Genomic DNA, 19,427 nt, shown 5'->3' with positions numbered 1-19,427 from the left:
ACCTTCCATATTAATTAAAATGTTCTATTTTTAAGAATTTGACCTAATTTAAATTATTAATATTTTTTATTATTTTTATAAAATATATTTTTATATTTATAAATACATATATCTCGTTTACATGGTAATAATTTTTTAAATTATTTATTTTAATAAATAAAATATTTATTCAATTTATTAAAATAAAAAAACCTAATAAGTTGTCTCTACGGCACATATATAATGTCACACACTCTCTTTTTTTTTGTGGATCCAATGAATTAACAATTGTGTACTCTAATTAATTCTTTCCTATCCAATAACCATCGACGTGAACTACTAATACATTGACACCTATCCTTCTACACATGTAGAAATAATTTTATTTCTACACCATAGAATGCACATTTTTTAATATGTATATTTTTGTCAAAAAAGAAAAATCATGTCTAACGTCATTACATACATCATTATGGTTGCCTAGCATTGCTAGTGTCATTCGGCTAAAAAAGTAATGATGTATCATGTAAATAAAATATTAGCCAAGAAGAGATTATATAAAGCTTAGCCTTCTTCCATTCAGAGACACTAAAAACCGCAGAAAAAGTGAGAACAGTGTGAAGCAAAATCCAAGGTAGGTTGTTCAACTCTTACATCTACTTCACTATTTTATGGACTATATATCTGAATTGCTGAAGTTTTCCCTGAAACTCTGTGGTATTTGAGATTGAGAGTGATTATTAATTTGATATTCAAGTTGAATGAGTTTAGATTTCATTCTTATTCTGTTATAATTGACTAGTTCGATCTATGTAGAATAGAAAACAGAATCTGTTATTTTTCAATTTAAGGTGGTTATTATGGAGATGATATGTAATGAAGTCAGAATTGTAATCAAAATGAGGTATTCTGGGTTCCATGAGGTACTTGAATTGATCATGATGTCAGAACACTAGTGTGCCTTTTAATTTGGACAAGTTAATCTCTCAGGTATGCATATTGATTTTTCTTATTATTTGAGACAAGTTATCAATCTTATAAAAGAAAGGGAGAAGTAAACTCATGCTATTTTAACACTTCACATGAATGACCAAAATAAAAAGTAAAAAGGTCATGTGACTTTTTCTTAATTGATTTTGTAATCTTTTTAACAACCGTATATTGCTACACAACCACCATTTGCTCTTACTCTTGCTCTTGCATCAAAGTAAAACTACTCTTCTGACTAGATACATCCTTTTATATATGGAAATAGGGGTGTCCGCGGATTGGATCGGATCGGATATGGCAAAAAATTCTATCCGATCCGCACAATTTTCATCGGATCGGATCGGATCGGATATCGGATATATCCGCATTATTAAACCTTCTCTTTTTAATCATATTTCTATGTAAAAAAATTCGATAAAAATATTTATTTCATACTTTTAAACTTATTTATTTCTAAAATATTTTTAATCAAATTCTCTCTAAATAACAAAAATAAAATAATACAATATATGAATAATAATTACTAACTAAAACATACAAACAAGTAAATATAATACCATACGATCCGATCCATGAACGCCCCTATATGGAAAGTATATGTTAATTGAGGGCACTCTTGATTAGTTAGATCTTTCGTTAATAGTTAATATTATAATATAAAGCCACATTTTTTTTTGACTGATATATGTTTTGTATTTTGTTAGTAATCATATTTTCTGTTTACTTACATTGTTACACACGGAAGGACTGACTCAAACCTCATTTGACTTCTTTGTTTACTTGAAAATATGAAAGCACACTCCAAATGGATCTGCAGAAATTGAATCTCGATAATACAAATGAAACCGAAAACTCTTTTGTGAAGGACCAAAACTATGCACATATTGAATCTTTATTGAGAACCCAACCAAAAGAAGTTCAAGTAATTGGAGTCTGGGGCATGGGTGGTATAGGTAAGACAACCATTGCTGCTGCTATATTTGAAGAGTTCTCTCCCAAATATGAAGTCAATTGTTTCTTGGCAAATGTAAGAGAAGAATCATCAAAGCATGGATTCAAATACATATTCAATAAGCTTCTTTGTGAGTTACTACAAGAAGATATTCATATTGATACTCCCACAATCATATCCTCTAATATTATGAGTAGATTGAGGCACAAGAAAGCTCTTATTGTTCTAGATGATGTGAATAGTTCTGATCTTCTTGATAATTTGCTCGGAGTAGGACACGATTATCTAGGAGTTGGTAGCAGAGTCATTGTGACAACTCGAGATAGGCATGTCCTTACATGTAGAGCCGTTGACCAAATTCTTGAAGTCAAGGAAATGAACTATCATAACTCCCTTAAACTCTTTAGCTTGAATGCCTTTAACCAGATCCATCCACCTGAGAATGGATTCCAGGAGCTATCGAAGAGAGCAGTTGCTTACGCCAAAGGCAACCCTTTAGCTCTAAAGGTTTTGGGATCGTTTCTTCGTTCCAAAAGTGAAAATGAGTGGGATAGTGCACTAACAAAATTGAAAGGAACTCCTGATGCAAATGTTCATAAGGTGTTGAGATTGAGCTTTGATGAATTGGATGATGCAGAAAAGAATATATTTCTAGACATTGCATGTTTCTTCAAAGGGGAAGAAAAATATAAAGTAATAATGATATTGAATGCCTGTGGTTTCCATGCAAATATAGGGATAAGAAACCTTTTAGACAAGGCTCTGATAACAATAACCAAAATGAAGAGAATACAAATGCATGACTTGATACAAGAGATGGGTCAAGAAATTGTCTGTGAAGAGTCTGCTAAAATTCCTGGGGGACAAAGTAGATTGTGGAACCCCGATGAAGTTTGTGACATACTGAAGAATGATAAAGTAAGAGAAAATGATTCTTTGTATTGTTTCCAAAAACATATATGAAATATAGCTTATTGAATATTACACTAACATTGATTGTTGTATTTATTTGTCAGGGGACTGATGCAATTGAAAGCATATTCTTGGACATGACTCAAACCACAGATCTATATATAAGCTCCAATGCATTTAGAAAGATGCCAAATCTAAGGTTACTTGCCTTTGCTGATAGCACTGGTCATGGGGAAAGGAGAACAAACAATAATTTGTATCTTCCAACAAATCTTGAATTACCTAATAGCTTGAGATATATTCAGTGGGATGGATATCCATTGAAATCTTTACCATCCATTGGTTGGCCTAAAAACTTGGTTGAGATTTCCATGACATACAGCAATGTCGAGAAACTTTGGGACGGAGTACAGGTATGCATGATATAACACCATGTATGTATATATTTGTTTGTCTTTGATAGAATTTTAAGTGTTAAATCCTAAACCTTAAATTTAGTTATCCCAAAAATTAATAAGTACTGATTTGATTTATCATATATATTGTTACAGAATTTACCAAGTTTAGAGATAATTGACCTTTGAGGCTCCAAACGCTTGATAGAGTGTCCAAATTTCTCAGCCACCCCAAATTTAAAAGAAGTATGGTTCAATTTCTGTGAAAGCTTGCCTCATGTTCACCCTTCTATTTTCTCTCTTGAGAAGCTTGAATTTTTAGCTGTGTATGGATGCAAAGAACTCAAGAGCCTATGCAGTAGCAATTGTTCACCTTCTCTTCATACAGTGGTTGCCTATGATTGTCCTAATCTCCAAGAGTTCTCAGTCCCAATTCTGCATCAAGATTCCAAAATTCATTTGCATTTGAGATCAACTCCTTTGAAAGAACTTCCACCATCAATTCTGCAACTTAAACACCTTGTAAACTTCTCTTTTCCCATTAGCAAGAATCTTGCAAAACTTCCTGCAAATTTTGCTAATCAAATCATGCTTTCTGACATCAGTGAACACGAGCAAGACGCGGTCTTCACTCTGCATTCAGTACTACCCAGCCCTGTATTCAAACATGTAAAGCTTCTCAAATTTGATAATTGCCATAGCTTAACCGAACTCCCTGACAACATCTCTTTGTTATCATCATTAGTGAAACTAAGCTTTCATAAAACCAATGTCATAGGCTTACCTGAAAGCATTAAGTTTCTTCCACAACTCAAAGTTCTTAAAGTTTGTCACTGTGAAATGCTGCAATTTATACCAGTGTTTCCACCTTCTATTGAATGTCTTCAGGTATGGGATTGTAAATCTTTGAAGACAACATTGAGTTTGGAAAGTGAAACACCCAAACAACATGCAGGTACTTTCATATTCCTGGACTGCATGAATTTGGATGAAAATTCATGCAATGCCATTATGAAAGATGCCATTGCTAGGACAAAATGTTGGATGGAAACAATACTAACAACTGAATCAGAAGTCTCGGAAGAACAACGAGACAATGAAGATCATAATGTGATTAATTTTGGGAAGATCTGTTGTTTCTTTCCTATTAGAGGTAGCATACTTCAAGAGTTTTTCCATGACTATTCTGCTCAAGCTTCAATTAGTACCCAAGTGCCTCCAAGTTATAACTTGTGTGGGTTCATGTTCTACCTGGTTCTTTCTGAAGCACATTCATGCATCATTGATGAACTTGTCATTAACTTTGAGTGTGAATGTTACTTGGAAACAAGTTGGGGAGAAAGTATCCATGTAGCAAGTTCCGTCGTCGTCGAATGGGGCTGCGATATGACCATTGGATACCATCTGAATGTTATGCCGGATCATGTGTTGTTATGGTATGATGAAGAATGTTCAAAGCAGATAATGGAAACAGTTAAAGGAAGAGAAGCTAATACTGAAAAGAAGTCCCATTTTAATGCAAAGATGATAGTTAAGTTCGTTGCTCGGCTACCAAACAAAGAGGAAGCAATGGTAAAAGAGTGTGGCATTCGATGGATATATTCAAATTTGGAAGAAGGATCATCAAGAGAGCAGAGATCCAAGAGAATCATTGGAAGTTAATGAGCAAGAACTTAGTCCTCCATACATGATTCAACAAAGATATTTAATGCAAAGTTTTCTTGAAACCCCCTCAATCATAAGAACACTTGGTAATCTTCCAATAATTCATTATTGATTAGCACTTCTTAATGTTAGCAAAATTTGCAATTAACGACTTTTATATTTGACTTATGTACACTTTATCTTCTTTGCTTTTCTTTTTGATGATTAAAAGTTTAAAACAGCGATACTAGAAGGCCAACAAATTCAAGCCAATAATACATAAGTAAAAGAAAGGGTAGAAGAGAGTTGAGCGCGAAGAAGAAAACGAGTTCATCAAACTAAAAGAAGAACGTTGATGATAATATGTTCTGTGTGTTGTGGGTGCTTTTTCTGTGATTTGTGTATGTGCAAAATATATTAATTTATGTGAGTATCATTCAAATATCTTGTATGCAAAAACTTGACAGATATAATGACAGTAACTCACCCCTAGAACTTTTGTTATTAAAAATGTGGATATCTGCCTCAAAACAAAGAATATCAATACTGAAGGAGAAGGTACGCAAAGGTTCCAACAAAACAGAATTATCACCATAGTTCTCAATCTTATGTGTAGTTTATACATGATTTAAACAGTAATTCAATAATAGCCTATAATTGTTAGGCAGTGAAAAAAAATGATAATTTGTTAAACCATTATTACCTCTTTAGCTAATGTATGTTATTGGTAAAAATAAAAATACTACTTTGTATGTCAAAATCAGTTTTTAAAATTAGTTATTAATATAAAATATATATTAAAACATAAAATATATATTAAAATTTAGTTAAATAACATATATTTTATTTATACATAAATATATAGTGACTAATTTTAATATACATCTAACATGGTTGTTATTAAAAATACGCTACAATTTAAAGGGAATTTATTTTTGGATCAAACTCTTTTAAAATGAGAGAATGAAAACCTATCACCCTTGAACAAAAATAGTAAAAATATATACATGATAGAAATCACCAATTTAGTGGTAATTAATCTCTTATTTGGTCGTTACTATATAATTTTTTTTTTTATTTTAGACTTTTCCCTCCCTTATTTTTGTCCAGGGAGTATTTACTTGATTCATTTTGTGTCGGATACGGTCATCTTAACTATAATGGACATAGGTTATGTCCAAAAAAAAAAATATCAACAAAGTGCATTTTTGTGGCTCATTTTTTTCAATATGGAGACTATATTGGTGTATTTAGTGGAAATAGGTGTCTTTAGTGTATTTGCATGTTTGTGGACGTGTCAGAAGTAAAACACTAACACGTGGAGAGTGTGCTGATGCAGCACGTGGGAGCGTGTTACTGAGATGGCAATGTGTGATTCAAGGCATTCTCAACACATGGGGCGTGTTAATAACGTGGTGAAGTGTGATTGGATGGCAGCTTCAACACGTGGGGGGAGTGTTGATGACGTGTCACTCTGTGATTCGATGGCGATGCAAAACGTAGAGTGTGTGTTGAGTGCTCTATCTATATAAGACCAAGCTCGGTACTATTTCATTGCAAAGAGAAGAGTTGTTTGAGTATGTTTCTGTTGTGATTGGGGGTACCGCAAATTTAGTAGTGTATCACAACGGTGAGATTTTACGGAATACTCATGAGGGAGTGAGGTTTGTGTGTCAGAATTCATTTTCTTTGTAGTTCCATACACCATGACGTTCATAGAGTTTCAGAACGGTCTCTGTCAAAGCATGAAAAACGTTATGTTGAAGAAATCCGGTTATAATTTTTGGTGGTCTAATACAGTTTGATATTATGCCGATCATTGACGAATCGAGTATGTAAAATATGTTCCAAATTCACTGATAGACTCATACGTGAGAGCCACAGATTGAGCTGTATGTTGATTTTGAAAACGTAGAGGCAAATGAAATTCAAAATGATTTAGATATAGAGGATGATAGAGCTGCAATGTACGAAGGAATGAATAGTGACAACGAAGATGGTGAAGTGAGAGTTGAGGCAATAGCGGAGAATGTAGTGGTTCATCTCGCAGTTAGTCAACCGATGAACGTATTGAGATAATAGTGTGCCCAAGATTCAATCTATCATGATTAGCTCTCGTGCAAGTGGGAGATTGTTAGGAATAAGTAGTATAACCACAATCCAATCAATCATGTGTCAAATAATTTGTTATTGTTATTATGTTAAAATGTTAATATAATAAGGTCCTTGATTAAATTTAGAGATTTATCATTGTGATAGTGATCATAATATTGAGAGATAAATCTTTTATAATTTAATCTAAATTGTTCTTGGTTATAGGATTATTAAAAAGGATATTAATAATCCGAAAAGACCAATATATATATATAATGGTCTTCATTGGATGAAGATTAATAGATCTCATTTATTAAATTATATATATAGATGGTGCATATAGAGATATGACCATTGAACTGGCTCACTTTGAGAATTCCTAATGGTTATAATTACTATATATTTGTCAATAGAATATTCTCAAGATGAACATAGTAATAGAGTTTCCTTTGACCTGCGACTGGCATAGTAATTAACAATGTATTTATTATACTTTGATTCCGGACACCTAATACCTTAGGGTGCTAGTTGAATGGATATTGGGTATGATTTAAATACTTGTAGAATTAATGATTAGTCAATAAGAAATCCATCAACTCTCGGTAAAGAGTTTGAACTCTATGATTATAATGACTGAAATGAATAAAACCTTGGTCAAGGGGATTGAATGAATGAAGAAATGAGTTTCTTAGGTCATTCACAGTTTATTATAATAATGGTAACAAGTTAGAGTTTGACAATTAAACCATACTCTAAAGGTTAACCAAGAGCTGAAAAGATGGAAAGAATTATACTTTGTTCTTCTAAGGTTCTTAGTAAAAATATATTACTTCATACTATTGGGTCGTTGAGGAGTGTTGCTAGACGCCAATCTTGATTAGTAAATTTAGTATGACTAATTTACTACCCGCTTAGTATTGAACCTATGGGGTCACACACTAACGAATGTTCTAATCTTTGCTGTAGAATTATTTTATATTAATTCACATGGAATATTATTATATTCTTTGCTAGCACCAAGAATATAATAATAGTATGATAATTGAGAATATTAAATGAGATTTGAGAATAATTAGTTATTCTATTTCTAAACTTGAATTCTAAATTTGGATGAGATCCTAACTGATCCTGTTTCAAATTGAGTTATAATATGATTCATAAAATTTGAATAATTCAGATTTGGAATTTCAAAATATGATTTAAATTTGAATTGAGAATGAAATTTAAAATCAATAACAAATCTTATACTATATATATGTATACCAAGAGTAAAGGAATTGAAGACAGAATAACAAGAGTTTTTATTCATTTACCTCTACACACATAAATGTATGTGAGCCAAATTCTTGGAGAATAATTTTATGGTGTGCAAAAGTTGCAAAGAGATTCTCAATTTAGATCAGATTTTCATTGGTCAAAGAGTTGACAGCAAAGGTTGGTTTCGGTGTGGATACGCATAGCGCCTTCGTACCATCGAAGGACAAAAAGATTTTTACTAGCGTACACAGGTATTTAAATCTGATCTATATGTTGTATATTATTAGAATAAAGTTTAAGCACAAAATAGATCTTTAAGGATTACTTTATTTTCTTCCGCTGCGTGTGTTATGAACACATAGTAATCCTTCAGAACGTTCTACCTTATGCGTAACTTGGATCTTGACGCCATGCATGCACCAAAATTTTTGGAATATGCAAACCTAGGTACGTGATGAGTGAATAATACATTTTTGTTAATTTATATTTTGGATGGATTAATGAATGATGATTTCTGCTTTTTGTAGGTGTTGCTGATCCTGAGGACGGATAGTTCAGGATTGGAATGGAATATAGTTCTAGAAAGTCATTCGTCGCAGCAATTAGAAGTTACACTATCTCTAGATGAGTCGACTACAATATGTATGAATCTAAGCCACAGACGTTCTATGCAAAATGCAAGACGTGTGGATGTTGGTGCGATTAGCTTATCCGAGCCAACTTGATATGAAAAAAAAGGTTGTTGAAAGATATGCAGATACAACAGTAGGTACACGTGCACAATGGGAATGATTTCACAGGATCATTTCAAGTTGGACTCAAATACAGTAGCTGAGGCTATAAGGCCATTGGTTGAGACCGACCCGTCCATCAAGGTGAAATCTATAATTGCAGAAGTCCAGTCAAGATTCAATTACACCATCAATTACCGAAAGGCTTGGTTGACAGAGTAGAAGTTCATAGCCAAAATTTTTGGTAGTTGGAAAGATTCTTATCAAGCTTTGCCAGGGTGGTTCTCGGTCATGGTTCGGAAGATGTCTGGCTCAATTTTCCAAATAGAAACACGACCCCTGTACAACGGGAGTGAGGAGACGAATAGTGCTAGGATACTTCATCGCGTATTTTGGAGTTTCAACCCGTGCATTAGAGCGTTCAAGCATTGCAAGCCTCTAGTTCAAGTTGACGACACACACCTTTACGGAAAATATAAAGGTGCGCTTTTGGTTATTGTTGCACAAAATGGTAACCAGAACATTGTGTCTGTCGCGTTTGCCCTAGTGGAGGGGGAGACCGCTGATGCGTGACACTTTTTTTCAGTAATTTATGAAGGCATGTTGTTAGAAGAGACAGTGTGGGTATAATCCAGCCACTCACAAGTCCATCAATAGGTAGGCCAAATATATGAGTGACATCTTTCAGTGTCACAGTAACCTCACCCACCAGCAATATAAAGGTGTGAGTCTCCAACCTCCACCTTTCCACCAAAGCAGATAGTAAACGGTAAAATCCTCTGATCACCCCAATTCTAGAAACATGATAGAATTTCGTTGCTCGTAAAGCGTCTTCTACCATCGGGTTCCACGTCTCTGATGGATCCAATTTACGGACCATAAGATTCATGTTAGGGTGGTACAATTTTTTTGTGTATATTTACTTTTTTTTTTAACACACTAAACTCTTTTCTTGTTCTTCCTCACTTCATTCTCTCTTTAACACAGACTAACCTACACAGAATGCATGAAATGGAAATGAAGAAGCTCAATTTATAGAGAACTTCAACTACGTCCGTTGGGTGTTGCTGCGGCTCTTCGAAAAAGCGCAAAAAATTCTGCCTGTTTGATTCGCAGACAACACATCCACCGCGTGTTGTTAAGGAGCTTCTACGCTTGCTAGCCCGTCACATCACCACGTTCACCGTGCATTGTCAGAGAACTGTCACACCGTTGATGGAACTTGTCACCATATTTTTTGTGTGTTGAACTTGCATCTACAAAACGATAAAATATTCTATTTCTTATATCAATATTTCATATAAAAAATAATTTCTGTATTTTTTGTATCATTAACAACTTTAGGGTAGTGCTTATTAATTTTAAAAATTTAGACATTTAAAGCTCAGGAGTTTAATTTTTTTTTCCTTTAATGGAATCATGTTATCATTGGTGCAAGTTACATCCGGTTATGCTTGTAGCATTTTTCAGGAAAAATATGTATGCAAATATTATGATGAGAAAAAAAAAACTAAAATAAAAAAAATGAATATTAAGTGTAACAAAATATATCATTCTCATTTATCTACAGCAGCATGCCAGCATATAGATACTTGTGAATAAAGATGTCCAAATCTCTCTCTCTCTCTTCATATTTATCCTTAAGACCATCTCCAGTAGAGAACTCATCTAAGTCCCTATTTATGATCTACCTGTCATAAAAAGTAACTCCACATCAGCTTTGCGTCATAAACTGTAAATAGAAATTCAAAGCATCTCTCTCTTCTTCACTAAAAGGAACTAACTTTAGTCTCTGTTGTGGTCCCACTTAATTAATTAATTAAAATACTTAAAATTAATGTAATTAATTTTTTTAATAATATTATTTAAATTTATAAATTTAAAAATAATTCACTATTAAAAGATATTAATATTAAATAAATTCATATATAATAATAATACACAATAAAAATAACTTGCCAAATGACAAGTTATTATTGGTTAACTTGAGTCCCTATTTAGAGGGACTCCCTCACCTTGAGATCCGTACGGAAACTCATTCCTTCTCTCCTCTAATGGTTAGAGTTTCTATTTGTCAGAAAAAAGTGAAAGAGGAACTCACCATTGTAGGTGCTCTAATCATTTTTTGTTAGTACTTCTTAATGAGCAATTTATTAGTTGGAGTTGTTTGATTGGTTCTTACGACTTCTTCAAAAGTCATGGCCAAGCGAGCCAAGCACCTTTCCAAGAAAGAGGCATTCTAAAGTGATTTCTACATTATTTGTCATGGCTAGATCTGTGCTAATCTTCTTCGGTATTTTTTAATGGAAGAATGATAAATTTTCATATTTTTATTTATTATATTTTTATGTTTTCTTTTACTACTACAGAATAAGTTACAACATGTTTTTGTTAGGAAAGCAAGCGTGAAAATACAAAGAATTAGTCATATATTAGAAAAAATAGGAAGGAATAAGAAGTTTATAAAATGATAAAAAAATATAGATAAACAAAAGGAAAGAATTTAAATAGAATAAAAAGATACATTGAAATTAAAATTGAAAAAAAATAAATAGATTGAAATTGAATACAAAGAGAATTATTTTATTTTTTATTCAATTTATTGACACAATAAAAAATAAGAAAGGAACTCTTCAATCTAATTTGTCTACGCCATAGTTTGGGAGTTGAATCAAATGAACTCCTCAATTTTCTACCAAATTTTTTGATACAACAAGAGAGACTCACTTAATCTCAATTATCTACATCATAGTAATAAAAAAGGAGTTTTCACAGCTCTAATATCTGAATATCACGACTACAAGTCTACAATAGTTTATGAGGTATTTATAACTTCTTATTAGATTAAAATAATAAAAACCCTAAGCCCACTAACATAAAGGCCAATCTGGTAACTAAATAAACAAAAATCAAAATATATCAAATTAAATCGAACATTCTAAAAATATAATCTAATAACTTCTAAATAATACTTGAACTCTTCATATTACGAATATTTGAGACACGCATCATTTTTCTTCTCTTAAAAAAAGATTTGTCTTCAAATTTTATAATTGGAAAAAAAAAGTATTTGAAAAGGATAAATACAAAGAATTTTTTTTCTTTTCTTTTTGTATGTTTTTCTTTCTTTTAGGTGTTTGGTGGAGAGATAGATACTGAAAGACTGAGACTGAGAGACAGAAATTAAGAGACATAAATTTTAGTATTTTGTTCGGTGCCAAGTGAGAGACAAGAATTGAAACAAGAATAAAGCTCTAATTTAATTTGCACAAAGGATAAAATTGAAATTAATTAATTAAAATGAAAAAATTTTAGGTATAAAATGTTATTAAAGTTTCAGTCTCTGTTTCTAAAAATATCAGTCTCTTGTGTCCCTACATTTTGGAGGCACTGAAATACTGAAATTTTAGAGATCGAGACAAGCAAAAATTGTAGTACCAGTCTCTAAACCAACAAACATGATACTGTGTTTCAGTCTCTCAGTCTCTGTTCCAGTACTGCAAAACAAACGCTACCTAAGGGCATTAGTTAAGCATACTATAAAAGAAAATGTTTTAATGCTTTTGATATAGAGGAGTGATAGGGGTCAGCAGAATTTGTGATGTTTAGCTATCAATTAGCCAGTCATCATCAATATTTTTAATGGTATGAGATGATATAATGATGTAAGATTACTCATTTTTCTTTTAATGGTTAAGTGCTGACCAGATTTCAATAAAAGTGCTGGTCTTCTAGACTTTCTCTTTGATATATATATTCAATGCATTGAAATTGTAAAAAAAATTATTTTGCAATAAATAATATTAAAATATTTCTTTTTATGGTATGTTTAACGGATATCTTTAGAGCACAACCGCACAGGATAGAAAAATTCTTTTTTTAAACAATGAAATCAACAAAAACGACAATAATAATGAGACACAAACACAGAAGATAAAGATGACAAGAGCAAAAAAAAAACACGAGAGATATTGAAATTCGTTTTTTAGGACTCAAGAAGAATAAATATAAATTAATAAAAATTAATCTAATAAAATAAAATCTGATACTAAATGATACAAAAAAAAGATAAACAAAAAGACAAGAATTCAAATGGAATAAAAAGATACATTAAAATTAATTAAACTAGATGGATTTTGTGTGCAATAGCTATTTCAATGGTTTTATCTTGTGAAATTGTAAATAATGGTTTGGCTGCTTGATGGATTTTGTGTGCAATAGCTATTTCAATGACAAACTTATTTTATTTTGATATGCTTAAGTATGCATTATAAGTAGAAGTCCACTCTATAAACTAGTTTTCACATTGAATTTTTGTATGAACAAAACTAAGTTAACAGGGACTAATAATAGTTATTATTAATTGAAATACTTGTGTAACTTGCTCGGTGTTTCTTACATTGATAAATTTCTATCAATATACTCTGTTTCTCCATGCTCGGTGTTTCAGTTTATCGGTGTTTCTCCATGCTCATTTCATCCTAGGCATGCATTCATTCAATGCTTTTTTTTTTGTTGTCGCTTATCAAATTTCATAATTCTAGTTAATTAATTAATTATTGTTTTTTCACTTCTCAATGTTTAGAAAGTATGAAGAAATTAATCCTCGAATGCATAGGAATTCTGCTACATCACTGAAGATACATACACGAAATCATAGGTGAACTTAAAAAAATAAATGTGCTTTGTTACTTCTCATTGCTTCAATTTCGTGGATCTTGTTTTGTGATTTCATAATCTGTAATACAATATTGAACAAAATAGTATTTTTTAAAACAAAATAATTAAAAAAATAAATAGTTCATTCGAGAGACGGTGGCGGTAGTGGTGGCGGTGGTGGTGGTGGAGTCAAAGACAACATTAGATTATCTGACCCTAGACCGTCCATGGTGGGCGAATCTTCCATCTTAGTTGCCAAAGACAGTGTTAGAAAAGTATTTATAGAGAGAGAAATGGAAGTGTAACATCTTCCTCAAAAGGGAAGACATGTCAGGTTTTATTAGAGGAGCATTTTGGACTTTTTCATGGTAACTAACAAATAACAAAAAGTTATTTGATTAGAGTTTGATGACGTCATCCTTTTACTCTATGACCCTAGTTTAGTCTTCATATTATTACAAGTAATAATGTTATGACCTTAGTAAAAAGGAAGCGCCTGTTATTATAAATCCCAGAATTATGTGTAAAATCAGATTTTTGCATTCTTACTATATATTCGAAACGATGTGTAAAAATAAATTATGTTTACAGTGCACGAAATTGATCCAGAGGATTTATTTAAATTGATCCAGAAGAAACTGGTGGAGAACATGCCCATTTTATATGTTCACAGGAACATGCAATTGGTGTGGCCGATGGTGTTGGTGGCTGGGCAGATAGTGGTGTTAATGCTGGATTTTACTCTCCTGAACTCATGTCCCATTCGGCAGATGCTATTCAGGAGGAGCCTAAAGGTTCAATTGACCCTTCAGTTCTGTTTCGTTGACTTATATTGCTCTAAACATCTGAAAATGCTAATAGATTATTAATGGTGCTACCTTTGATCATTATTAAAGACTAGATCTTCCTAACAATTAAGAAAAGTTTAAAAGAGAGGTTCTAATTTAATTTTCTAAATATAATTTGTTTGGCATTAGACTCTGCATAGCATGAGATGATGTATATGAAGCATAATTAACAAAGATGGTGCTAACTTGTTTGTATTTTTGATTTTGAACTCTCAAAAAGAAAGTTTCTGATAATTGTTCTGGGACTTTGCCATCCTTTCTGCTTTACTTGGTATTTTATCCTTCATTCTTTCATCACCATATATTCATGCGTTACATTTGTGTCACAGGGTCTTAATTCTATTAATTTGGGAGATAGTGGGTTTTTGGTGATCCGTGATGGGTGCACTGTAAACATCAGTTACTAAGGTGGTGTGATAAAGGGATAAAAAAAATGTTTGAACCGGTGCTTTTTTATTCATATGTCCCACAATGCTTGAGCTTAGGAACATAATTGTGGAGCCAATCGAATTGCAATTGTGAAAATAAAACATGATGGGATGAATTCAATTCAGAGGTCTCCACAACTGAAGAGTCCTGTTGCAAAGTCGGCAGCTCGGACCAAAGTTCCTTTTGAAAAAAGATATAGTCAAATCGATTGGCTTAAGCTTACTCAGATACATCTTGATCTTGCAGGTAGAGGTGTGCATGGGCCGGGTAAAACCGAGTTTGATGTGACCCAGATCTGATCCGAAATATACACCGGGCCTATTTGTTAGACCCGAACTCGATCCTAAACCCGATGAAACCTATACACTTTCAGGCCACGATTATACCGGGTAAAAACCGAGCCGTTAACATTATATTACCTTGATACCTTCTTGTAAGTTAGCATGTAAAAATATCCAAATTTTCAATACTCCAACCATTATTTGACATGGTAAAATTCACTTAGAAAAATATAATAAGAACCAACTCTTCTCTAAAATTAAAGCATAACCATAATCAATACTAATATTACCTAATAACACCAAATATTTAAATCAATACAAATAACACAAGATTATGCATTAGTCTAAAGTCTTATGCATTTTAAACATAAAACATTAACTTATAGTCTTATATATAATGACTAATAATACAAAATATTAAAGTTTATAATACCTAAATTTCACATAATAATAGCAATCATCCATCACTAATAACACAAAATATTAATTGTGTATGATGACCGGACCACCAGGCCGATTTCGAATGACCCGAGTTATGGCCCGGATCCGACCCGAAATAATGACCGGGTCTATTTTTGAGACCCATACCCGACCCTAGACCCGATCACACCATATTAGCCCCAAAAGTGTTCGGGACCGGGCCGAATCTTCGGACCAGGCCGAGTCATGCACACCCCTACTTGCAGGTTCTCTTACTTAATCTATTGTCTTAGCTTTTTATTTAAAAAGATGACTCTACTTAGTTGTAGTTTTGAATGATAAGAATACATGAAATTTATGGTTGATTATTGTAGCTGAATTTAAAGTAAGTTGCACAAAAATTATATATGAAACATCCTCTTATATATGAATGAGTCTGAATATTACTACCTGGCTATCTTGATGTATATGTGTCATGTGTGTGTATGTGATTCATAAAAGAGTGATAATGTTGCGTGAACAAATTAATGGTGATGACTAGTGAGTGGAATTGTTTGATAGTGATAGTCAACTAAAAATGCCTCCTAAGTCTTACTTCTATCCATTTGAGAGTTGTGGAGATGCTAGTACAAGATGAAGACTTACTAAAAGTGTCTCCTAAGCCTTATTTCTATCCATTTGATGAACCTGAAGACAAAGTTGGAGAAGATAATAGTTTAAGGCTATCCTCTAATATGTTTTCAGTTAGTGGTTCCAAAGAATAGAACTGTTCTATTTGGACTCTGATCTGATATAAATTTGTAAGATCTGCATCTAGCTTTTTTCTTTAGCTATGTCATATATATGTGTATTTCTGAGGTATATGACATAATCAATTGATTTGATTAATATATGCAAATATGATAGAACCAATTGTTCAAGAGCTTTGTGTTTGTCACAAATTCTGCTAACAAAAACACTCATTCTACTTAGTAGAGATCAAGCACAAAATTTAATATTAAGATTTTCAGTTTCTTTCAATAAATATATTTTCCTTTGGATTCAATGCTACTAGATTAAGATTTCCTCTTGTTTTTTGCTAGCTAGGCTACCAGCGGAGTTAGTAAAAGTGGTAGTTTACACAAAAGAAATTACAATTTTTGTTGTTGGATTAAAGTGGTTCAAGTATCTATTTCAAAGTTTTATGCAATTTCGATAACAAATTTCGGAGAACTTCTAAAACCACTTTTTAATGAGGTAGTAAGAAAAGTTGTCAGATTTGGTTCTAAATGATAAGAAATCATGTATTTATAAGAATTAAGATGGTGACTTGCTAGTTTTGCTTTAACAAATATTCTATTAGAAAAACTACAAAAAGCACTACTCACATATATATTTGTTAAGGGGAATACACAATTTAATATTTATATATAAGAAACATCTCCAGAAGTGAGGTCCTGTTACCCTTCACTCTTGTTGTTTAGAAGGAGTTTTTTAGACTTATTTATTGCTTTTATATCTATAGTATTTAATATTATAAAAAAAAACTTTTATTATAATTTAAAGTCTTAATGATAAGTTGTTTATTTTTTGTTGTGTATTATTTGCAGATTTAGCATATGGAACAAGTCAAACATGAATATAAAATATACAAGTAGATTGACATCTTTTTGATAAATATTAATTACTATTTTGTTATGACAATTATTGTTAGACAAGAATTTTATTATTTTGTTGAGAATTATTGATGAACATGTATTTGAAATACTAATTGAATTTTTTTAATATCTATTTTAATTAGAATTTTATTATTAGTTATTTTGTCTCTTTTATAAATTTTTTTATTGTGCACAAATTTATTTATTAATTAAAATAATTACATATGTATGAACAAAAAATTTTATTGTAAATTTTATTTTTTTGTATTTTTATTACAAAAATAATTTTTATTTTTATCAAAAAGGCAACCCTTTTGTTAGTTGCATATTTTAAATATTAGACAACACTTGTATGGTTGCATATCCAAAAGAAAAAGCAACACTTGTATAGGTTGCATATCTAAAAGAAAATGCAACACTTGTATAGGTTGCATATCCAAAAGAAAAGGCAACACTTTAAAGGGTTGCATATTCAAAATTAATAGGCAACACTTCAAAAGATTGCAAATTCTAATAACTTATAAGCAACACGTAAAAGAGTTGCATTTTATTGCAAATAGGCAACACTTTTTAGTAGTGACCAAAATACGAGAGAAGAAACAACACTGCAAAAGTGTCGTCTCAAACACACCTTTAAAGTGTTGTTATTTTTCAATCAAAGACAACACTTACCAAGTGTTGCTCTCAAAAGCGTTGCTTTTGAACAAAAAAGTGTTGCCTTGATCTAAGGCAACGGCTGCATATGCAACGCCGTCCAAAAATGTTGCCTTAGGTCCAAAAGTGTTGCCATAGATTAAAAGTAACTTTTTGTCAGCCTTTAGGCAACACTTTTTAAATGTTGCCTCAACCTGAAAATATTGTAGTATAAACTAGAAAATAAAAGAGATCAAATAGATTGAAATTGAATCCAAAGAGAATTATTTTACTTTTTATCCAATTTTCTGACGTAATAAGAAATGGACTCGTCAACCTAACTTATCCACGCTATAGTTCAAAAATTGAATTGAAGAATCTCCTCAACTTTTTACTAAATTTCCCTATATATACAACACTTTAAAATATATCAAATTAAATTAAACACTTTAAAAATATCAACTAAGAACTTCTAAGTTCTAAATAATAATTGAGTAAAAAGATGAAAAAAAAAATATTAGGAGAGAGAGAGAATTGCGGGATAGCTCTGAGTTTCTGAAATGGATGTGATTTAACGTTAAATACTGAGTGAGATACAATAAAAAGAACACTTGGCATGCCTATTTCATACTCTCTATGCCCTTTGTCACATCTTAAATCGTACTCTCGTGATGATATTTCATTCACTTAATTATGCTTAGCATTGATTAAAGCAATACAACTAACTCTATATTCTGCTAATTCTATTAAGTTGACAAAAGTACAAATCAAAGCATGGTTGGTTGATATCGTGCCTAGGCTGTGTTTGACAAATACATAATACATTGAAAAAAAAGAAGTATCTTTAAAATTTTTTGAATGTTTTATTTGTATGTTTGGTAATTTTTTATTATTTGAACGCAGAAATAATTTTACTCTTTAAAAAGTTACAAATTCTTACTTTTTTTTTTCACTTTTTACGTTAGACTGAAAACAAATTTTTGTATCAATTATATTCTTCATTATTAAATAATGTAATTCAAATAATATTTAATTTATTATAATCTATTTTAAATTAGAATTACCAAACATAAATTACGTTAATACCAACTTACTTTTAATCTAAATTAATTTTACAAACTTAATTTTATACAAACTTTTATTTAAAAACTGTAATCTAAGCACACAATTATTAGTTAGTTTTGAATGAAATCTATAACATGCTCCACCGACAGAGCTTGTTCTTCTTCCAATTGAATGCAGAAATTTCTTAACATGTTCTAACTTCTAAGAAAAATGAAATTGTTACTGTTTGTAATCATTTATGAAAAATAAGTAAATAACCAGGGCATTGGGCAAGGGTGAGTGACATGATATATTTATGAACAGTAAATAATGTAATATCAATGATGTTTTTACATACCTCTGATCATGTTACACTTTCTGATAAGATTTTAAGTCCAAGGTTATTCTGTATTCATATTCATTGCTTAAGCTCAAAAATAAACATGTGCTAATAATAATAATAATAATAATAATAATAATAATAATAATAATGGACACCGGCGCATGGCATCAATAATCAGT

The 19,427-nt window shown here is 31.5% G+C and overlaps 1 pseudogene; it reads left to right on the top strand.

Annotated features, from left to right (window-relative positions):
* Window positions 495–5,048, top strand: LOC107618920 (annotated as a pseudogene).

This window comes from Arachis ipaensis, chromosome B09, assembly GCF_000816755.2.
Source record: "Arachis ipaensis cultivar K30076 chromosome B09, Araip1.1, whole genome shotgun sequence".
In the NCBI taxonomy this organism is placed as follows: Eukaryota; Viridiplantae; Streptophyta; class Magnoliopsida; order Fabales; family Fabaceae; genus Arachis; species Arachis ipaensis.
This window is presented reverse-complemented; position numbering and strand designations above follow the sequence as displayed.